The sequence below is a fragment of the Solanum verrucosum genome, unplaced genomic scaffold (genome assembly GCF_900185275.1).
Source record: "Solanum verrucosum unplaced genomic scaffold, falcon-dt-bn FXZP01000248.1, whole genome shotgun sequence".
In the NCBI taxonomy this organism is placed as follows: domain Eukaryota; kingdom Viridiplantae; phylum Streptophyta; class Magnoliopsida; order Solanales; family Solanaceae; genus Solanum; species Solanum verrucosum.
Genome location: NW_026020475.1, coordinates 402,264 through 420,266, shown reverse-complemented (window position 1 = coordinate 420,266; position 18,003 = coordinate 402,264).

Sequence of the window (18,003 nt, the reverse complement as noted above, 5' to 3'; positions counted from 1 at the left end):
AACTTTTTAAAAAAAATAAATTAAAAAGTATAAATAAAATTAATTTAAAAGCCCCAGCAATGATTGATGGAACCTTAGGTATTTCAAAATGCATTTAAATAATATGATACGTTTCGGACTATGTTTAAATAATTTTTTGAAATGTCTACTTTATTGTAGATTTCATCGATCAATAAAGTATTAAAAGGCGTTTGGGGCCATGTTCTCAATATATGGCTGTCTAAGACCCAAAATTTATAGGAGTTGGGGACCGTATTTAGTTAAAAATAATTGTATTTAAATGTTATTGACCTTGCATTTTAATACTTTATTGATGTTCCTTGCCTGAATCATAATGTTTTGAGCTTAAGGGGGTATTTTTATATGCAGTAGGTATTTTGGAGTGAAATGAAGCAAAAAGCATGTGATCTAGGATTAAATTGACAAAAAAAAAAAAAACTGCTTGCAAATGGGATGCTTTATTAATTTAATAAGGTTTGTTCGAAGACATACAAATAAGAACTGATGTATGATAAACAATTTCACAAGCATCTTTATTGAGAGTAGTAGTAAAAAAATAGAGGGAGATCTTCAAAAACATAAGATTTGTTAAATTTCAAGATCATATCTTAGAAACTTTTGTCTATAGTCTCCCAGTATATTCGCAACCATATTAACTTTCCTAGGAATATGGTGCAGATTCGGCTATCCCACTGCTAGGATTATAGACACGGACTTATTAAATATAGGAGTATTTGAGATTTGCACCCCTAATGTATGTGTTCTTTTATGATTTACACCTAATCCTATCATTTTTAATGATTTGCACCATAATTCCGTTAGTTCTTAGCAAAATCATAAAAAGTCTCCTATATCAATTATTTACAAAGGATAAAATAGAAAAATTATTAAGTTATTAAGTTTGTTAGAATTTAAAAATATATTAATAAAAATATAATTAAATTGATTTCTACCAATAACATAATTGGATCCGTGTGCAAGACGGTGTGTGTTTGTTGGCTATTCAGAATTTCAAAAAGGATACCGGTTTACGACCCACAAAATAAGAAACAATATGCTACTCTTAATACATCTTTCCGTGAGTCAGAACCATATTATAAAGGTGGAGTGACACCCTCATCTCTTAGGGGGAGAATGACATAGAAGAGTCTAGGATGACTAGAGCTTTAATTTAGGGGGAGTAACTGAGTTCTTGGAATTAGAAGCTTACAAGGAAAGATTAAATGCACATAGGAATATCTCGGAACAAGCTATAGACATTGCCACACATGAAGACAATGAAGGAATCGGGGAAGAAGGCAATAAAAGTAAGGGAGTCGCAAATGAAGACAATGAAGGAATTATTTCAGAAAGTACAACAATCACTTTATTAACCAACGAGTCCTCTTAGAATGTTCTACTTGATCATATACCTCAAGAAACTCTTAATTACTCTTCAAATGAACTTGAAACTATGTCTAATGATTCTCATCCTCCTACTTCCCGTTATTCAATCAGAAAAACTAAAGGTATACTGAGAATACAATATGAATCAAATCTTAATGCCAATTCAAAATATCATATTAGCAATTATACCTCTACCAAAATATTATCAACCTCATATGCTCTAACTGTTAATCAATTATCCAAAGTGTCTATTCCTAGTGGTGTGAAGGAATTATTAGCAGAATCACAATGGAGGAAAGCGATGAATGAAGAAATGGAGGCCTCACAGAGAAATTGAACTTGGAAATTGGTTCTCTTAACCAAAGGAAAGAGGATTGTCAGGTGTAAATGGGTGTATATTGTAAAGCTTAAAGCAGATGGAAGTATTGATAGGTATAAGGCGAGGCAGGTAGAAAAAGGATACAAACAAAAATATGGAGTGGACTATCAGGAAACATTTGCACCAGTGGCTAAACTTAATATTATTCATATCCTTATATCAGCTGCGGCAAATAGAAATTGGTCATTGCGACAATTTAATGTAAAAAATGCATTCTTAAATGGTAACTTGGAGGAAGAGGTTCACATGGATCTCCAACCAGGAATAATGCAGGAGCACACTTACAGAAATAAGGTATGCAGATTGAAGAAGTGTCACGCCGAGCCCATACCCCGGGCGTGGCCGGCACTCGAGAACTATTGCTGGCCCCAAGCAAACCCTTGGCCTGGCCAGACTCTTAGTGGAAGACTTTAAGCATTAATAAAAGAAATCAAATGAACCTTTACTCATCCGTCTCAAAATAACTTAGAATGTTTTAAAAACGAACATTCAACTAGCCAAAGTGGCAACCCAAGTCTTAACATAAACAACTGAAAATTGAAATACTAATGAATTACAACTACCCGTCTATGAAGCCTCTAAAACTATGAAGGATGTCACGACAAGACCCCTGATCATCCTAACAACTGAAATACTAAAACAATATAAAAGGGATCCACCGGAAAGCAAAGAGGCTCACCAACTGACTCTGAATGCTCAAATGGATCAACGAAGTGCCGAATGCTAATCCTGATTACCTGTATCTGCATCATAAAATGATGCATGACAAATGGAGTCAGTATATTGAATGTACGAGTATGCAAGGGGAAAGTTAAACATGACATAAGTTTGAACTGAAAATCTGAAAGGAACACTTACCTCAACTTTACTCGACTCATGGATACTCAACTCAATGCATAATTAAACAAAAATAAAGATGCAGTTTATATAAAGCATTTAAACAGTAGATAATATCTCAAAGTATTGGAAAATACCATAATATCTCAGTTTTATATAAGAATACAAAAATAAACTATGTTTGGGAGATTCTCTAACCGACAACCATCACTATGAGCTATGTGATGATACATCGTCTCGCCCACGCTGCCAGAACTGTCCTATAACTTGTCGGGATATAGAAAGCCTAAACAAAGTAGATCCACTAAGCTATGCTTAAAAGCATTAAGGAATCATCTAGAAAGTATGATCCTTTCTACCCACATTGGCTACATGATTTATGGAGACTTGAATTATTATGAACTCGTCCCCATATCAATACTCAAGACTACTCCCAAAATATACTCAGCTCATATGTTTAAAAACATAACTCTTTCTCTATGGTTTGAGATTATTACTCAAAAACTAGCTCCAAAAGCTCTCTTGAAAATCGGTGTTCCCTCTCTTGTTTAAATGTGAAAACATTTACTCTTTGAGAATAATTAGTTCCCATATAATCTTTTAAAGAAAATGAACTTCGGTCTTACTCTTACTCAACTCAATGCTCAAGTCTTAAAACAAGTTTAAAAACATTTGTAAAAAGACTTTTGAAATGACTCTAAGAACTCTCTAGACTTGACTCTTAACTGTCCTTGAATTTGAATCTATGAATTCAAGGTTATGATTCATATTTACAAATGAAATTTAGATGTTTAGAAGTCATTTAGAGTAGTTAGAATCCATAGGAAGTGTTAGTACACTTTAGAAGGATTTAGACGGGCTAAACGATGGAAAACGGGTGGGGACAGGCGACCTTGGCGCACTGCTGGCGCGGGGAGCCAGCCACTAAAGTTCAGAGGCTCTATTTTGGTGCACTGCTGGTGCGCCGCCCTAGCCCTTCTGGAGCATCTGGGGCACGCCGCGCTAGACCTCCCCCAGGCAACCCCAGCAAATTTTTCAACTCATTTTCTGAACTCAATTTGACTAAATTTGATTTTTTTTCTCAATTTCTCTTTGGATTCAATTACCCAATACATGTACCCAAGAATCTAACTCAAAACAACTCTTAAAATCGATAAGATTATCTCAATAAACTCATCAATCCCATCCAAATTCAAGAACACTAATCAAGAATGTCAAACCTTGAACTTTTTAGGAAGAAAATTACGCTGAAATTAACATTATTGGTGCGTGTGTGAATGAACCCAACGCTATGTGAACTCACATACCTCATAAGGGACTAACCCTTGGCGAAATCTCAAGAACGCGACAAAACCTTGGCTTTTCTCCTCTTTTCTCTTCTCTCAAAGCCCTAGCGTTAATTTGGAATGCGTAAACTGAACCAAATCAGTTTAGACCCCAAATAAATTACTAAAAAATAAATAACTTAATAGGGTAATGAAAAGACTAAAATACCCCTCTTAAATCCGGGTAACTTTCCTTAACTGGACAGCCCAACTTCAAACTGACATATCTCTCTCATACGAGCTCAAAAATTAACAAATTTGGTGGCGTTGGAAAGATAATTCAATGATCTTTCATTTGATAATTTATGGTACACCTAATTCATCATGTACTAAGTGTTATGGTCATTTGAAGTTGAACCAAAACTCATACTTAGCATAACTTGCCAAATTTTCCAAATTTAAATCTTTCCAAAAAAATAGTTTCTTTCTAATTCTAGTTCTTTCAAATAGCGAGGTGTTACAAGAATGCATTACATGGGTTAAAATAGTCACCGCGGGCATGGTTTGGACGTTTCATGTCTGCAATGACATCAATGGTTTATAAACAGAGTAACTCTAATCACACTATGTTTATCAGACAAAACGAAGGGAAGGTAACATCGTTGATTGTATATGTTGATGACATGGACAGGAAATGATTCCAATGAAATGGATCAACTTCAGAAATTTTTGGCATCAACATTTGAAATGAAAGACCTAGGACAATTGTGATATTTCCTAGGCATTGAAGCATCAAGGTCAAGACAGGGAATTTCCCTTTCTCAGAGAAAATATGTATTAGGCTTGTTAATGGAGACACAAATGATAACATGCAAGCCAATTGATACACCTATAGAGACAAACCACAAACTTAGAAACTATCCGAGAGAGAAAATAAAAGATGTAGGCAGATATCAACGTCTAGTAGGGAAGTTAATCTATCTGACTTACACAAGGCCAAACATTGTATATGTTGTAAGTATTGTGAGCTAGTTCATGCAGAACCCGACAGAAGATCATATGGAAGTTGTCTATAGAATTATGCGATACTTGAAGAGAGCTCCAGGAAAAGGACTATTTTTCTTGAAGAATGAAAAAACTGTCATCGAAGGCTACAAAGATGCATATTGGAGAGGAGATCTCTTGACCAGGAAATCAAACTCGGGTTATCTCACTTTTGTTGATGGCAATCTTGTCATGTGGAGAAGTAAGAAGCAAAAGGTTGTCGCAAGGTCTAGTGCAGAAGCAGAATTTCGAGGGATGGCCAATGGCTTGTGTGAGCTATTATGGATTAAATATGTTCTGAAGGATCTTGAAATTGAATGTACAAGATGAACTTATTCTGTGATAACATAACCGCAATTCAAATAGCACAAAACCCTGTTCAACATGATCGGACTAAGCATGTTGAAATTGATTGACACTTCATTAAGGACAAGCTAGATCAAAAGATTATACAATTTCCATTTTTCAAGTTTAAAAGTCAGCTGGAAGATGTACTTACCAAGGTTGTATCAGGGAAGGTCTTTCACGAGATGATTGACAAATTGGGCATAATAGACATATATACACCGCCTTGAAGGGGAGTGTTGAAATTAGGACTATTATGTAAATATATATTTCTTGGAGTAGGGGTCAATTATTTGTCCTAATTCTACTCTAATTATACTTGTCAACAAAGTATTGTTGTATCTATATATATCTCTATTATGAGATAAATAAACAGCGCGAAAGGAAAAATATTCTCTAAACCTAAAAGCCTACAAAAACATATGATGAAATCAATGATATTAATTGATATAATAATTTATAGGAGATATTTGTTGTAACGATCTGTTCCCGTCATTATAGAAAAGCCAACGAGAGAATATTTGGGGCCGGAAAAAACTTTTTTGTAGTATTTGGATTTTCCCAACCTTGTCCAGATTTGGACGAAATCGGAGTCTTTGAGGTGTAGGGAAATCTGGTAACAATCGGGGAAAGTATTTGTGTTTTTGATTTCATAAGGGGATAAATAACTCGTTAAGGAATCCGTACAACTTTAAGAAATTGAATTCGGGCGAGTAGAACTCCCGAAATTGATCTTAGCATAAAGGGTATTTTCTGAGCGTCACTGATTAGAGGTGTGTTGTGAAATGAGAATCTTGGAATTCCTGAAATAACTCTCTGTCTCGCATAACCCTCTTTGGTGCTGGGTTTTGCTGCTTTGGTGGGGCCGCTACAGCGGGGTGACAGTCACTGTGGTGGGCTTGACGCGAATTAAAGTCGTTAATAAACTCCTAAACGACCTCATTATGCACTTTTCGACTTTTAGAGCTAAGGAACGACCCCTACTCATTTTTCACCATTCTTGAGGCAAAAGGTAAGCTTTTCACTCCCCGAATCCATTTTTCAATTCGTAGAACGTGATAAAATGGGTGGATATTGATGGGGGAGGGTTTTGTTATAGATTCTATGGTGGAAACAACCCTAAATTGGATAATTAGGATCATGGGTATATCTAGGATTCATAGAATTGTTAGTAATCCGGGTAATTAGTGATTGTTTATTGATTCCCCTATTATATTGATTGTTTGTAGACCAAGAACAAACGGAATGAATCCGGAAAGGGAAGGATCAAGTTTCTTAGGGTTTCAAGCTTGTTTTGAGGTAGGTGATGGTTATGATTCTGATTGTGTGATGTATGTTTGTTCTTGCTTCAATATGATACTTGTATATGTATGAATGTTGCAATGTTGATCACACTTGTTGTAAATGAGATAGATGAATGATGATTGCTATGAAATCATGACTTAAATGTATGATCTTGATGATATACTTGTGATTGTGGTGTGTTGAGTAGATCGGTTTCCACGTTCCAGCATAACTAACTTGGATCGATTGCCATGTTCTGGAATAACTATGGGATCGGTTTCCACGTTCAGGCATAATTATGGGATCAAATACCACGTTTCGGTATGCTAACTGTTTACACTTGGGTTCCATGAGAGGAACAATGATTTGATATAAAATGTGAAGTTGCTTGTTGTTCGTAAATATTGATAATATTGTATATGTTGATATATATATGCATGTGATTATAATGTTATCTTGACTTGCTTATGTTGCACTTAGTGGGATAGCCGCGTAATCCTACTAGTACACTGTGGTTGTGTACTAATATTGCACTTGCTTTTATTTTTATTGAGTACAGGGCATCTTTAAGCGGCTAGTGACAGATCTCGCTTAGGAGATCAGTGATCGCTTGAATTCAAGGGTGAGCCAATTCTTCCGGGCTGCCATGGGATTCTCTTTCGTCTATGTCCACTATTTCTAGACTTAGACATTTTTTTTAGTTAGTTCATTAGTATGGGGTTATATCCTTTCTTGTTTAGACTTGGATCATTGTTACATGTTTTGATACATTGACTTTCAGGTTCTAGGTTAATTCTTCCGCATTGTTAGTTGTTAGATCTTTTGTTGAAGTTTATGGGAACTTCATTTTTTAGCTATTATTTCTGTTTTCATATACTTAAATGCCTTAGTTTTGGTTTAGTTGCTTGGCTTGAGTTGTAGTAGTGGTTCTCCCACCGTAGAGTTAGTGTGGGTGACAATCACGACGGTCGGGGTCGTGACAAAGATGGTATCAGAGCCTAGGTTTATTGATCTCGATGTACCAAAAGAGTCTCGCAGAACGGTACGGGGACACCTTTACTTTTCTTCGAGAGGCTGTAGGACTTTAGAAAATCTCTCTGTTTTCTCTTGTCTACTTTTGTGTTATGATTTGATTCCAATTGGTATCTAGCTATTCAAATTGATATGTAACCTCCTTCACTCTTTTGTTCGCAAATGGTTAATACTAGATTCAACGGCATCAAGCCCGTAGCTCCCGTCAATGCTCCGATTAAGGAATCTATAGCGAAAGGTCGCGATCGAGGCAGGGATAGAGAAGAGCTAAGGGTAGAGGTCGTGGAAGAGTATCGCCTGTTGGAAATGGAGTTCCAGTTGAGAATGCTCATGTGAATGAGAATCCTCTTGTACATCATGAAGAGATTGAAGAGGAGAACGTTGATGTTGAAGATGTTGAAGATATGGGACAAGAAGAAGATATGAAGGGTGGGACTACAGGTGTTCCTCCTTTGGATCTAGTGTTAGCTCAACAGATCATGTCGTTCTTAAAGGGATTGGTTGGTCCTGGAGTGCCTCCTTCTGCTCAAGCAACTCAAGCTCCTACTAATCCTTTTGTTGCTAGCACTGCGCCCAATGTGGGTGGGACTGGAGGTAATGATTCCTTCTTCCGTCCTTTGTGGGGCTTTGTTATGATTGGTAATGTGCATGAAATGTTGACTAAGTTTCTGAAGCTAAAGCCTCATGTGTTTCTTGGTTCTGAGAATGAGGATGCTTATGAGTTCATTCTGGATTTCTATGAGAGGCTTCATAAACTGGGTATTGTTCATCAGCATGGGGTTGAGTTTGTGTCTTTTCAACTTCAAGGTGAGGCTAAGCAGTGATGGAGAGCTTATATGGAATGCAGATCTTCTACTTTACCTCCACTTATGTGGACCCAGTTTCATGCTCTGTTCTTAAAGAACTATGTGCCTAGGACTTTGAGGAATCGCAAAAAGGATGAGTTCATGGCTTTGGAGCAAGGTGGTATGACTGTGGCTGCTTATGAGGCCAAGTTTTATGCTTTGTCTAGATATGCTACTCAATTGGTGACTACAAAGGAAGCGGTTATTTATTAGGGGATTAAATTATGAGTTGCAAGTATTATCTGTTCATATGACTTCTGCAGGGAGAAGCTTTAATGAGGTGACAGACTATGTTAAGAAAGTGGAGGGGGTGAGGCGAGACGGTCAAGCTAAGGCATGAGCAAAAACGGTTAAGAAATCGGGTAACTTTCAAGGTTCTTATTCCAAGGGATCCGGAAGGCCAACACTTGCAGCCAAGCCAATTCAGTCTGTTATGCCCGCTTCTACAGGTAGTTACTCGAAAACTCTATCTCATAATTTTCAGGATAGCCAGGGAGTTGCGCCTTCGACGGGCGATATACCATATTTTGATCATACTTGTTACAACTGTAGAGAACTTGGGCATATGAGGAGAAATTGTCCCCACCCACGTGTGTTGGATTCCGCACAACAGCAGTCTAGAGCAGTGGTACCCGCAGGGAATGGTAATAATGGTAGAGGACGTCCACAAGGTGGGTAATGAGGTAATCAATGAGGTCGTTGAGGTAAAGGAAATGGTAATACAGGCAGAGGTAATGTGCAACTAGGCAGGAAAGTGGTTCGTCAAGATGATAGGGGTCAGTGTTATGCCTATCCGGGGAAGAATGAGGCAGAGACGTCTAACGCGGTGATCACATGTACTATTCTTGTCTGTGACCGGATGGCTAATGTGTTATTTGATCCGGGTTCTATTTATTCTTATGTAACTGTGCGATTTGCCTCAGAGTTTGATATGATTTGTGATATACTTGATGCCCCTATATATGTCTCTACCCCAGTTGGAGAGTCAATCATAGTTACCCATGTCTATTGTGCTTGTCCTATTTTGTTTATGGGTTTTCCGACTTGGGCTGATTTGGTGATTTTGGATATGACTATCTTTGACATAATCTTAGGTATGACTGAGTTGTCCCTCTATTATGTCGTACTTAATTGTAATACTAAGTTCGTAACTCTAGAAATTTCGAGAAGGGAAAAATTAGAGTGGGAAGGGGTGTACAACCCTAAGCGAACTAAGATTATATCCTTCATTCGGGCTAAGAAATTGATAGGGCAGGGTTGTTTGGATTATTTGGCTCATATTAGGGATGTTGAGATTGAGGCTCCATCCATTGGATCTATTCCCGTGGTGTCGGAATTTATAGAAGTGTTTCCTAATGATTTGCCTGGTATGCCTCCGGGTATCGATATAGACTTCTGCATTGATTTAGAGCCTAGTACTCGTCCCATTTCTATCCCTCCATATTGCATGGCTCCGGCAGAATTAAGAGAGCTTAAGGCTCAAATTCAAGAGCTTCTTGATAAGGGATTTATTCGTCCTAGTGCTTCCCCATGGGGTGCTATAGTTTTGTTTATTAAGAAAAAAGATGGTAGTATGAAAATATGTATAGATTATTGGTAATTGAATAGGGTCACTATTTGAAATAAGTATCCCTTGCCTCGAATAGATGATCTTTTTGACCAATTGCAAGATGCATAAGTTTTCTGTAAAATTAATCTAAGGTCTGACTACCATCAATTGAAAATTAGGCCTGAGGATGTGCCCAAGACGACGTTTAGAACTCGCTATGGGCACTATGAGTTTTTGGTTATGTCTTTTGGTTTGACCAATGCGCCTGCAACTTATGAGTTTAATGAATGGGGTGTTCAAGCCATTTCTTGATTATTTCGTCATAGTCTTTATTGATGATGTTTTGGTCTATTCGAAAAGTGAGGAAGAGCATGTCAACCATCTTTATAGTGTTTTGGGTGTTCTTGGGAAGCAAAAGCTATATGCTAAATTTTCTAAGTGTGAATTTTGGTTGAAATCGGTTGCATTTTTGGGGCATGTAGTTTCAAAAGAAGGGGTAATGGCAGATCCCCAAAAGATTGAGGCGGTTAAGAATTGGGTTAGGCCTAGCTCTGTGACGGAAGTTAGGAGTTTTGTTGGGTTCGCTAGCTATTATCGTCGATTTGTGAAGAACTTTGCTTCTATCGCCACACACTTGACTAATTTGACCAAAAAGGAGATACCATTTGAATGGACTGAAAAATGTGAGAAGAGCTTCCAAAAGCTCAAGACTCTTTTGACCACTGCGCCCATTCTAGCATTACCGGTTGAAGGTAAGGATTTTATTGTTTATTGTGATGTTTCACATTCTGGTTTGGGTGTTGTGTTGATGCAAGATAAGAATGTTATAGCTTATGCCTCGCGTCAATTGAAGGTGCATGAGAGGAATTATCCAACACATGATTTAGAGTTGACAGCGGTAGTGTTTGCTCTTAAGATTTGGCGGCATTACCTATATGGTGTTAAGTGTGAAGTGTTTACCGATCATCGTAGTCTGCAACATGTGTTCACTTAAAAGGATCTGAAATTGAGGCAGCGAAAGTGGATGGAGTTACTTAAATATTATGATGTGAACCTTCAATACCATCCGGGCAAGGCTAATGTGGTGGCAGATGCTTTGAGTCAAAAAGCGGTGAGTATGGGTAGCTTAACTTGCTTGAATGTATCCAGGTGCCCTTTGGTTAATGAAATTCAGACCTTAGAGTCTAAGTTCATGCAATTAGGCATCTCAGAAAGAGGTGGGGTGTTAGCTAGTATTGAAGTGAGGGTCATATTCATTGAGGAGATCAAGACCAAACAATTTGAGGATGAGAATTTGGAGGAGCTTAGGAAGAAGACTGTGAATGGTAAGACACAAAAGACTACTCTTGATGCGGATGGTGTGCTAAGTTTTAAAGGGAAAATATGTGTTCCTAGAGTAGATGACTTGATTGAGAAATTGTTTGCAGAGTCTCATGGTTCGCGATATTCTATTCATTCGGGTATGACCAAGATGTATCGAGATTTGAAGCGAATTTATTGGTAGCCGGGCATGAAAAAGGATATAGCGGAGTTTGTGGCGAAGTGTCAAAATTATCAACAAGTGAAGTATGAACATCAAAGGCCTGCAGGTTTACTTCAAAGAATGTCAATTCCGAAATGGAAGTGGGAAAAGATAGCCATAGATTTTGTTGTTGGTCTTCCCAAGACTTTGGGGAAGTTTGATTCTATTTGGGTAATGGTTGATAGATTGACCAAGTCAGCCCATTTTATTCCGGTAAGAATAGATTATAATGCTGAGCAATTGGCTAAAGTTTATGTGAAATATATAGTGAAGTTGCATGGGGTGCCCCTCTCTATCATCTCAGACCGTGGTACCCAATTCACATCCAAGATTTGGAGGAAATTGCATGATGAATTGGGCACACAACTCACTTTTAGTACAACCTTCCATCTACAGACAGACGGGCAGTCGAAGAAGACTATTCAAGTATTAGAAGACATGTTGAGGGCATATGTGATTGATTTTGGAGGACATTGGGATAAATTCTTACCTTTGTGTGAATTATCCTATAATAATAGTTATCACTCCAGCATTGATATGGCACTATTCGAGGCACTCTATGGGAGGGAATGTAGATCACCTATATGATGGTTTGAGGCTGGAGATGTGAAACCATTAAGGGTTGATTTAGTGAAGGATGCTCAAGATAAGGTTAGAGGTATCCAAGCTAAGCTTCTAGCAGCCCAGAGTAGACAACAGAAGTATGCGGATCATAAGGTAAGAGATATGGAGTTTTAATCAGGTGAAAATGTTCTTCTTAAGGTATGACCTATGAAATGGGTGATGAGATTTGGTAAGAAGGGTAAGCTAAGTCCTAGATACATTGGTCCATTTGAAATTCTTGAATGTGTGGGATTGGTAGCGTATAGATTGGCTTTACCTCCTAATTTATCAAGTGTTCATCTGATATTTCATGTGTCCATGTTGAAGAGATATCATGGTGAATGAGATTATATCGTGGGACTCAATTGTGCTAGCCAAGGACCTCCAATATAAGGAGGAACCGATTGCAATTCTTGATCGTGATGTGCGCAAGTTGAGGACAAATGAGATTAAGTCCGTGAAAGTTCAATGGAAGCATCGTCCAGTTGAGGAAGCTACTTGGGAAACCAAGAGAGAGATGTGAGAAAAGTATCCCTAATTATTCTTCGATTTAGGTACTACTTCATTCCTTCCTTAGCCTATTTTCCTAAGTTTTGTCACTCGGGGACGAGTGATGGGTAAATTGGTATCTATTGTAACAACCTGTTCCCGTCGTTATTGAAAAGCCAACAAGGGAAAATTTGGGGCCGGAAAAATGTTTTGTAGTATTTGGATTTTCCCAACCTTATCAAGATTTGGATGAAATCAGAGTCTTTGAGGTGTAGGAAAATTTGGTAACAATCGGGGGAAGTATTTGTGTTTTTGATTACATGAGGGGATAGATAACTCGTTAAGGAATTTGTACGACTTTACATAATTGAATTCAGGCGAGTATAGCTCTCGAAATCGATCTTAGCATAAAGGGTATTTTCTGAGCGTCGTTGGTTAGAGGTGTGTTGTGAAGTGAGAATCTTGGAATTCTTGAAATAACTCTCTGTCTTGCGTAACCCACTTTGGCATTGGGTTTTGCTGCTCTGGCGGGGCCGCTACAATGGAGTGACGACAGCTGTGGCGGGCTCGACAGGAATTAAAGTCGTTAATAAACCCCTAAACGACCTCATTATGCACTTTTTGACTTTTAGAGCTAAGGAACGAACCCCAGGCGACTTATACTCATTTTTCACCGTTCTTGAGGCTAAATGTATGCTTTTCACTCCCCGAATCCATTTTTTAATCTGTAGAACATAATAGAATGGGTGAATATTGATGGAGGGGGGGGGGTTGTTATAGATTCTATGGTGGAAACAACCTTATATTGGATAATTAGGATCATGGGTATGACCTAGGGTTCATAGAATTGTTAGTAATTCGGGTAATTAGTGATTGTTTATTGATTCCCGTGTTATATTAATTGTTGTAGATCAAGAACAAGCAGAACGAATCCGGAAAGGGAAGGATCAAGTTTCTTAGGGTTTCAAGATTGTTTTGAGGTAGGTGATGGTTGTGATTCTATGATTGTGTGATGTATGTTTGTTCTTGCTTCATTATGATACTTGTATATGTATGAATGTTGCAATGTTGATCACACTTGTTGTAAATGAGATAGATGAATGCTGATTGCCATGAAATCATGACTTAAATGTATGATTTGATAATATACTTGTGATTGTGATTGTGGTGTGTTGAATGGATCGGTTGCCACGTTTCGGTATAACTATGGGATCAGTTGCCACGTTCAGGCATACTTATGAGATCGGATACCATGTTCCGATATGCTAACTGTTTGCACTTGGGTTCCATGAGGGGACCAATGATTTGATATAAACTGTGAAGTTGCTCGTTGTTCGTAAATGTTGATAATATTGTATATGTTGATATATATATGCATGTAATTGTAATGTTGTCTTGACTTGCTTATGTTGCATTTAGTGGGATAGCCGCGTGATCCTACCAGTATACTGTGGTTGTGTACTGATACTGCACTTGCTCTTATTTTTATTGAGTACAGGGCATCTTCAAGCGGCTACTGACAGACCTCGCTTAGGAGATCAGTGATCGTTCGAACTCAAGGGTGAACCAATTCTTTCGAGCTGTCATGGGATTCTCTTTTGTCTATGTCCACCATTTCCGGACTTAGACATTTGTTTGAGTTAGTTCATTAGTATGCGGTTGTATCCCTTATTGTTTAGACTTGGATCATTGTTAGATGTTTTGGTACATTGACTTTCAGGTTCTAGGTTAATTCTTCCGCATTGTTCGTTGTTAGATCTTTTGTTGAAGTTTATGGGAACTTCAGTTTTTAACTATTATTTCTGCTTTCATATACTTAAATGCCTTAGTTTTTTTTAGTTGCTTGGTTTGAGTTGTAGTAGTGGTTCTCCCACCGAAGAGTTAGTGTGGGTGCCAATCACGACGGTCGGTGTCGTGACATTTGTTCTTACCAAAAGTGGAGTGGTATATTTTTAAAACTTATTCCCTTAACTATGATCAATAAGAATATTTATTTAGCGTGATACAATTTGGACTTCTAAATTCAAAGGGCAAAAAGCTTAAGTATACAACTTAAATACCTTAATTACTACTATATAACAATAGTTTTTTTTTACGCCTATATAGCAATAGTTTTTTATTTCAAAACTAGGATTTAATATTTAAAAAAACATAGCGTAGAATAGTCAGCCACGATTTTCTCATATTCTCTGATTCTTTCCAATTCTTTTACCTTTCACGATTTACTCAGATTTGTTATAAATTCTCTCCCATAAAAAAAGTTTTTTAACAAAAATAAAACTCTCTTTCTACTCATTCTGATCGATTGTTCAAACATGGATACCAATAATTTTTCAATTCTAATTCAACACAACGGACGATGGGCGCATCAGGTATTTGTGATAAATCACGATTAAATTTGTGTTTTTTACGTAATTATTTTAATTATTTTATTTAATATAACAAAGCCGCATAATTTTTTTGGTATTTTTTCATTGCTTTAATTTTAAGATTTTGTGGTTTAGTATAAAATTCATATTGCATGATTTTGTTTTGGTAAATAATTTGGTGAAATGATAGTCTTTTTTAATTCGTGTATAAATTTTATCAACTTTTTGGTAGATTATTAGGTGTAATTGATACTGCACTTGTGTAGACAATTTGGTGTTAATTGTATTATGTATTATGTATTATGTTGTTATAAACACTAGAAATCATAGTTTATTTTTGGTTTGGGTGTTAATTAGGTCGTATATAAAAATCAGCTTTGGTGATTTTTTTTGTTGGTAAATGAATTGGTGAAAATGATGGTATATTTAAATTCCTTTATTAAACATCAGATTTAGTGAATATTTTGTCGTATAACATTAGGTATAATTGATTAGTACACTTTGTACAGAGAAGTAATAAAAGGCTCAATCAGCCGCTGTCCATCTCTATTCATCTATATATAATGACTACAAAGGGGATATTGGTAGGGGGAATAGGTAACATAGTACAACACAAATTACAACTAGGAGTCCTACAAGTATACGGACTATGAGTCCTAATATGCCCCCTCAATCTGGACGTGTTGGTATAACAGACAGATTGTCACGCAAAAACCAAAGACGGGATGAGGATAAACCCTTTGTTAAAATATCAACAAGTTGTAAGTGAGAAGGCACATATTGGACAACAAGATCCCCTTGAGCAACTTTATCACAGACATAGTGATAGTCAATATCAATATGCTTAGAACGATCATGAAATACTGGGTTGCGAGACATGTATGTTGAGCTGACGTTGTCACACAACACTCTAATCTGCTCACTAAGATAAAGACCAAGCTCACAAAGAACATGACGAATCCAAGAAGTTTCAGCAATAGTATAGGCAATAGCCCTATATTCAGCCTCTGTAGACGACCTTGAAACTGTGGGCTGTTTCTTTGCATGCCAAGAAATAAGATTGGAACCCAAGAGCACAGCAAAACCAGTAGTAGAATGCCTACTGTCAGGACATCCGACCCAATCAGCATCAGAATAAGCAACTACCAATGAATTGGAGGACAAAGCACTCAAGAACAGTCCATGTTTAGTAGTACCCTGTAAGTACCTAAAAATACGCTTCACACAATGCAAATGAGTAGTATGAGGTGCATGCATAAATTGAGAAAGAACATTCACAGCATAGGCAATATCTGGATGGGTTAAAGTCAAGTATTGAAGTGCACCAACCATGCTTCTATATATATTCACTAGAAACTGAAAGTAACTCACCATCCATAAAAGAAACGGTAGTGCAAGAAGTTAAAGGAGTACCAACTGGCTTATAAGTATGCATGTGAAACTTAAGAAGAAGGTCTGAAATATATTTTTGTTGAGATAAATGAAAACCATCAGACGAGAGGACAGCCTAAACACCAAGAAAATAATGAAGTTCACCTAAATCTTTCATGGCAAACTACCGGGAAAAAGGTTAATAAACTGATCAAGTAGAGGTGAATGACTTCTGGTTAAAATAATATCATCAACATAAAGCAAGAGGACAAGAACGCCAGAAGAAGAACGATGAACAAACATAGAGGTATCATGTTTGCTGCAAGTAAAACCATGAGATAGGAGAAATGAACTAAAACGATGAAACCATGCACGTGGGGCCTATTTTAAACCATAAATCGCTCTGGTCAATTTGTAGACATGATTAGGGAAGTTAAGATGAATGAAGCCCGGAGGTTGTTTCATAAAGACTTCCTCATTAAGAATACCATGTAGAAAGGAATTTTTGACATCTAATTGACGAATAGGTCAATAATTAGAAACAGCTATAGAGATTACAATACGAATAGTAGTAGCCCGAACAACATGACTAAATGTCTCATGGTAATCTATGTCAGGTTGTTGGTGAAAACCTTGTTCTACAAGACGGGCTTTGCAACGCTCAATTGACCCATCTGAATTATAATTAATACGATAAACCCACTTACAACCAACTAAATTCATTTGTGACTGGAAAGGAACAAGTACCCAAGTTTTATTATCCAAAAGAGCATTAAATTCATCGGCCAAAGCTTGTTGCCAATTAGGATTTTTCGTAGCCTAAGAGAAATAAGAGGGCTCACAATCACGAAGAGTGGCACTCAACGATAATATATTGTTAGGCTTAGAAATACAAGATTTGGAATGAGTTTGCATTTGATGTGATGTAATGATAGATGTGGAAGCGGAATAACTGGTAGGAGGCAACAAGCTAGATAAAAAAGCAGAAATATCATTAGAGTGTGATCCACTAGATGGATCGGTAGATGGCACCAGAGTTAATGAGGTAGAACAAGGAGCAAATGGAGGAGAACTGGAGGAAGGAATGTTAGAATAAGTTGTGGGTACACATGATTGCGGAGTAAATAAGGGTGATGTCACAACGAGAGAATCTGGAAAGATAGACGGGGAAGACACTTTTGAAGGATAAGATAATGTAGTGTATGGGAATGCTGACTCATGAAAGACAACATGAAGACTAACATAGACACGACTAGTTTTGGGGTCTAGACAACGATATCCTTTAGAGTTAGATGCATAACCCAAAAAAATGCAATGAATTGAACGAGGTGTAAGCTTGTGAGATACTCGAGCAGAAAGGTTAGGGAAGCACGCACAACCAAAAACTCTAAGAAAATTGTAATCTGGTGGTCTATGAAAAAGTTTTTCAAAGGGGGAAAGGCCTTGCAAATTAGGTGTTGGCAATCTATTAATTGTATAAACAACATAATAAGCTGCATCAACCCAAAATTGTGATGGTAAAATAGCCCCTAAGAGAACGGTACACACTATTTCAATAATGTGTCGATGTTTCCGTTCGGCAACTCCATTTTGTTGAGGAGTGTTTGGACATGACTTACGAAAGAAAATACCCGATTTAGAAAAATGTGAGAGCATAGATGTGTTATCAAACTCGCCACCACC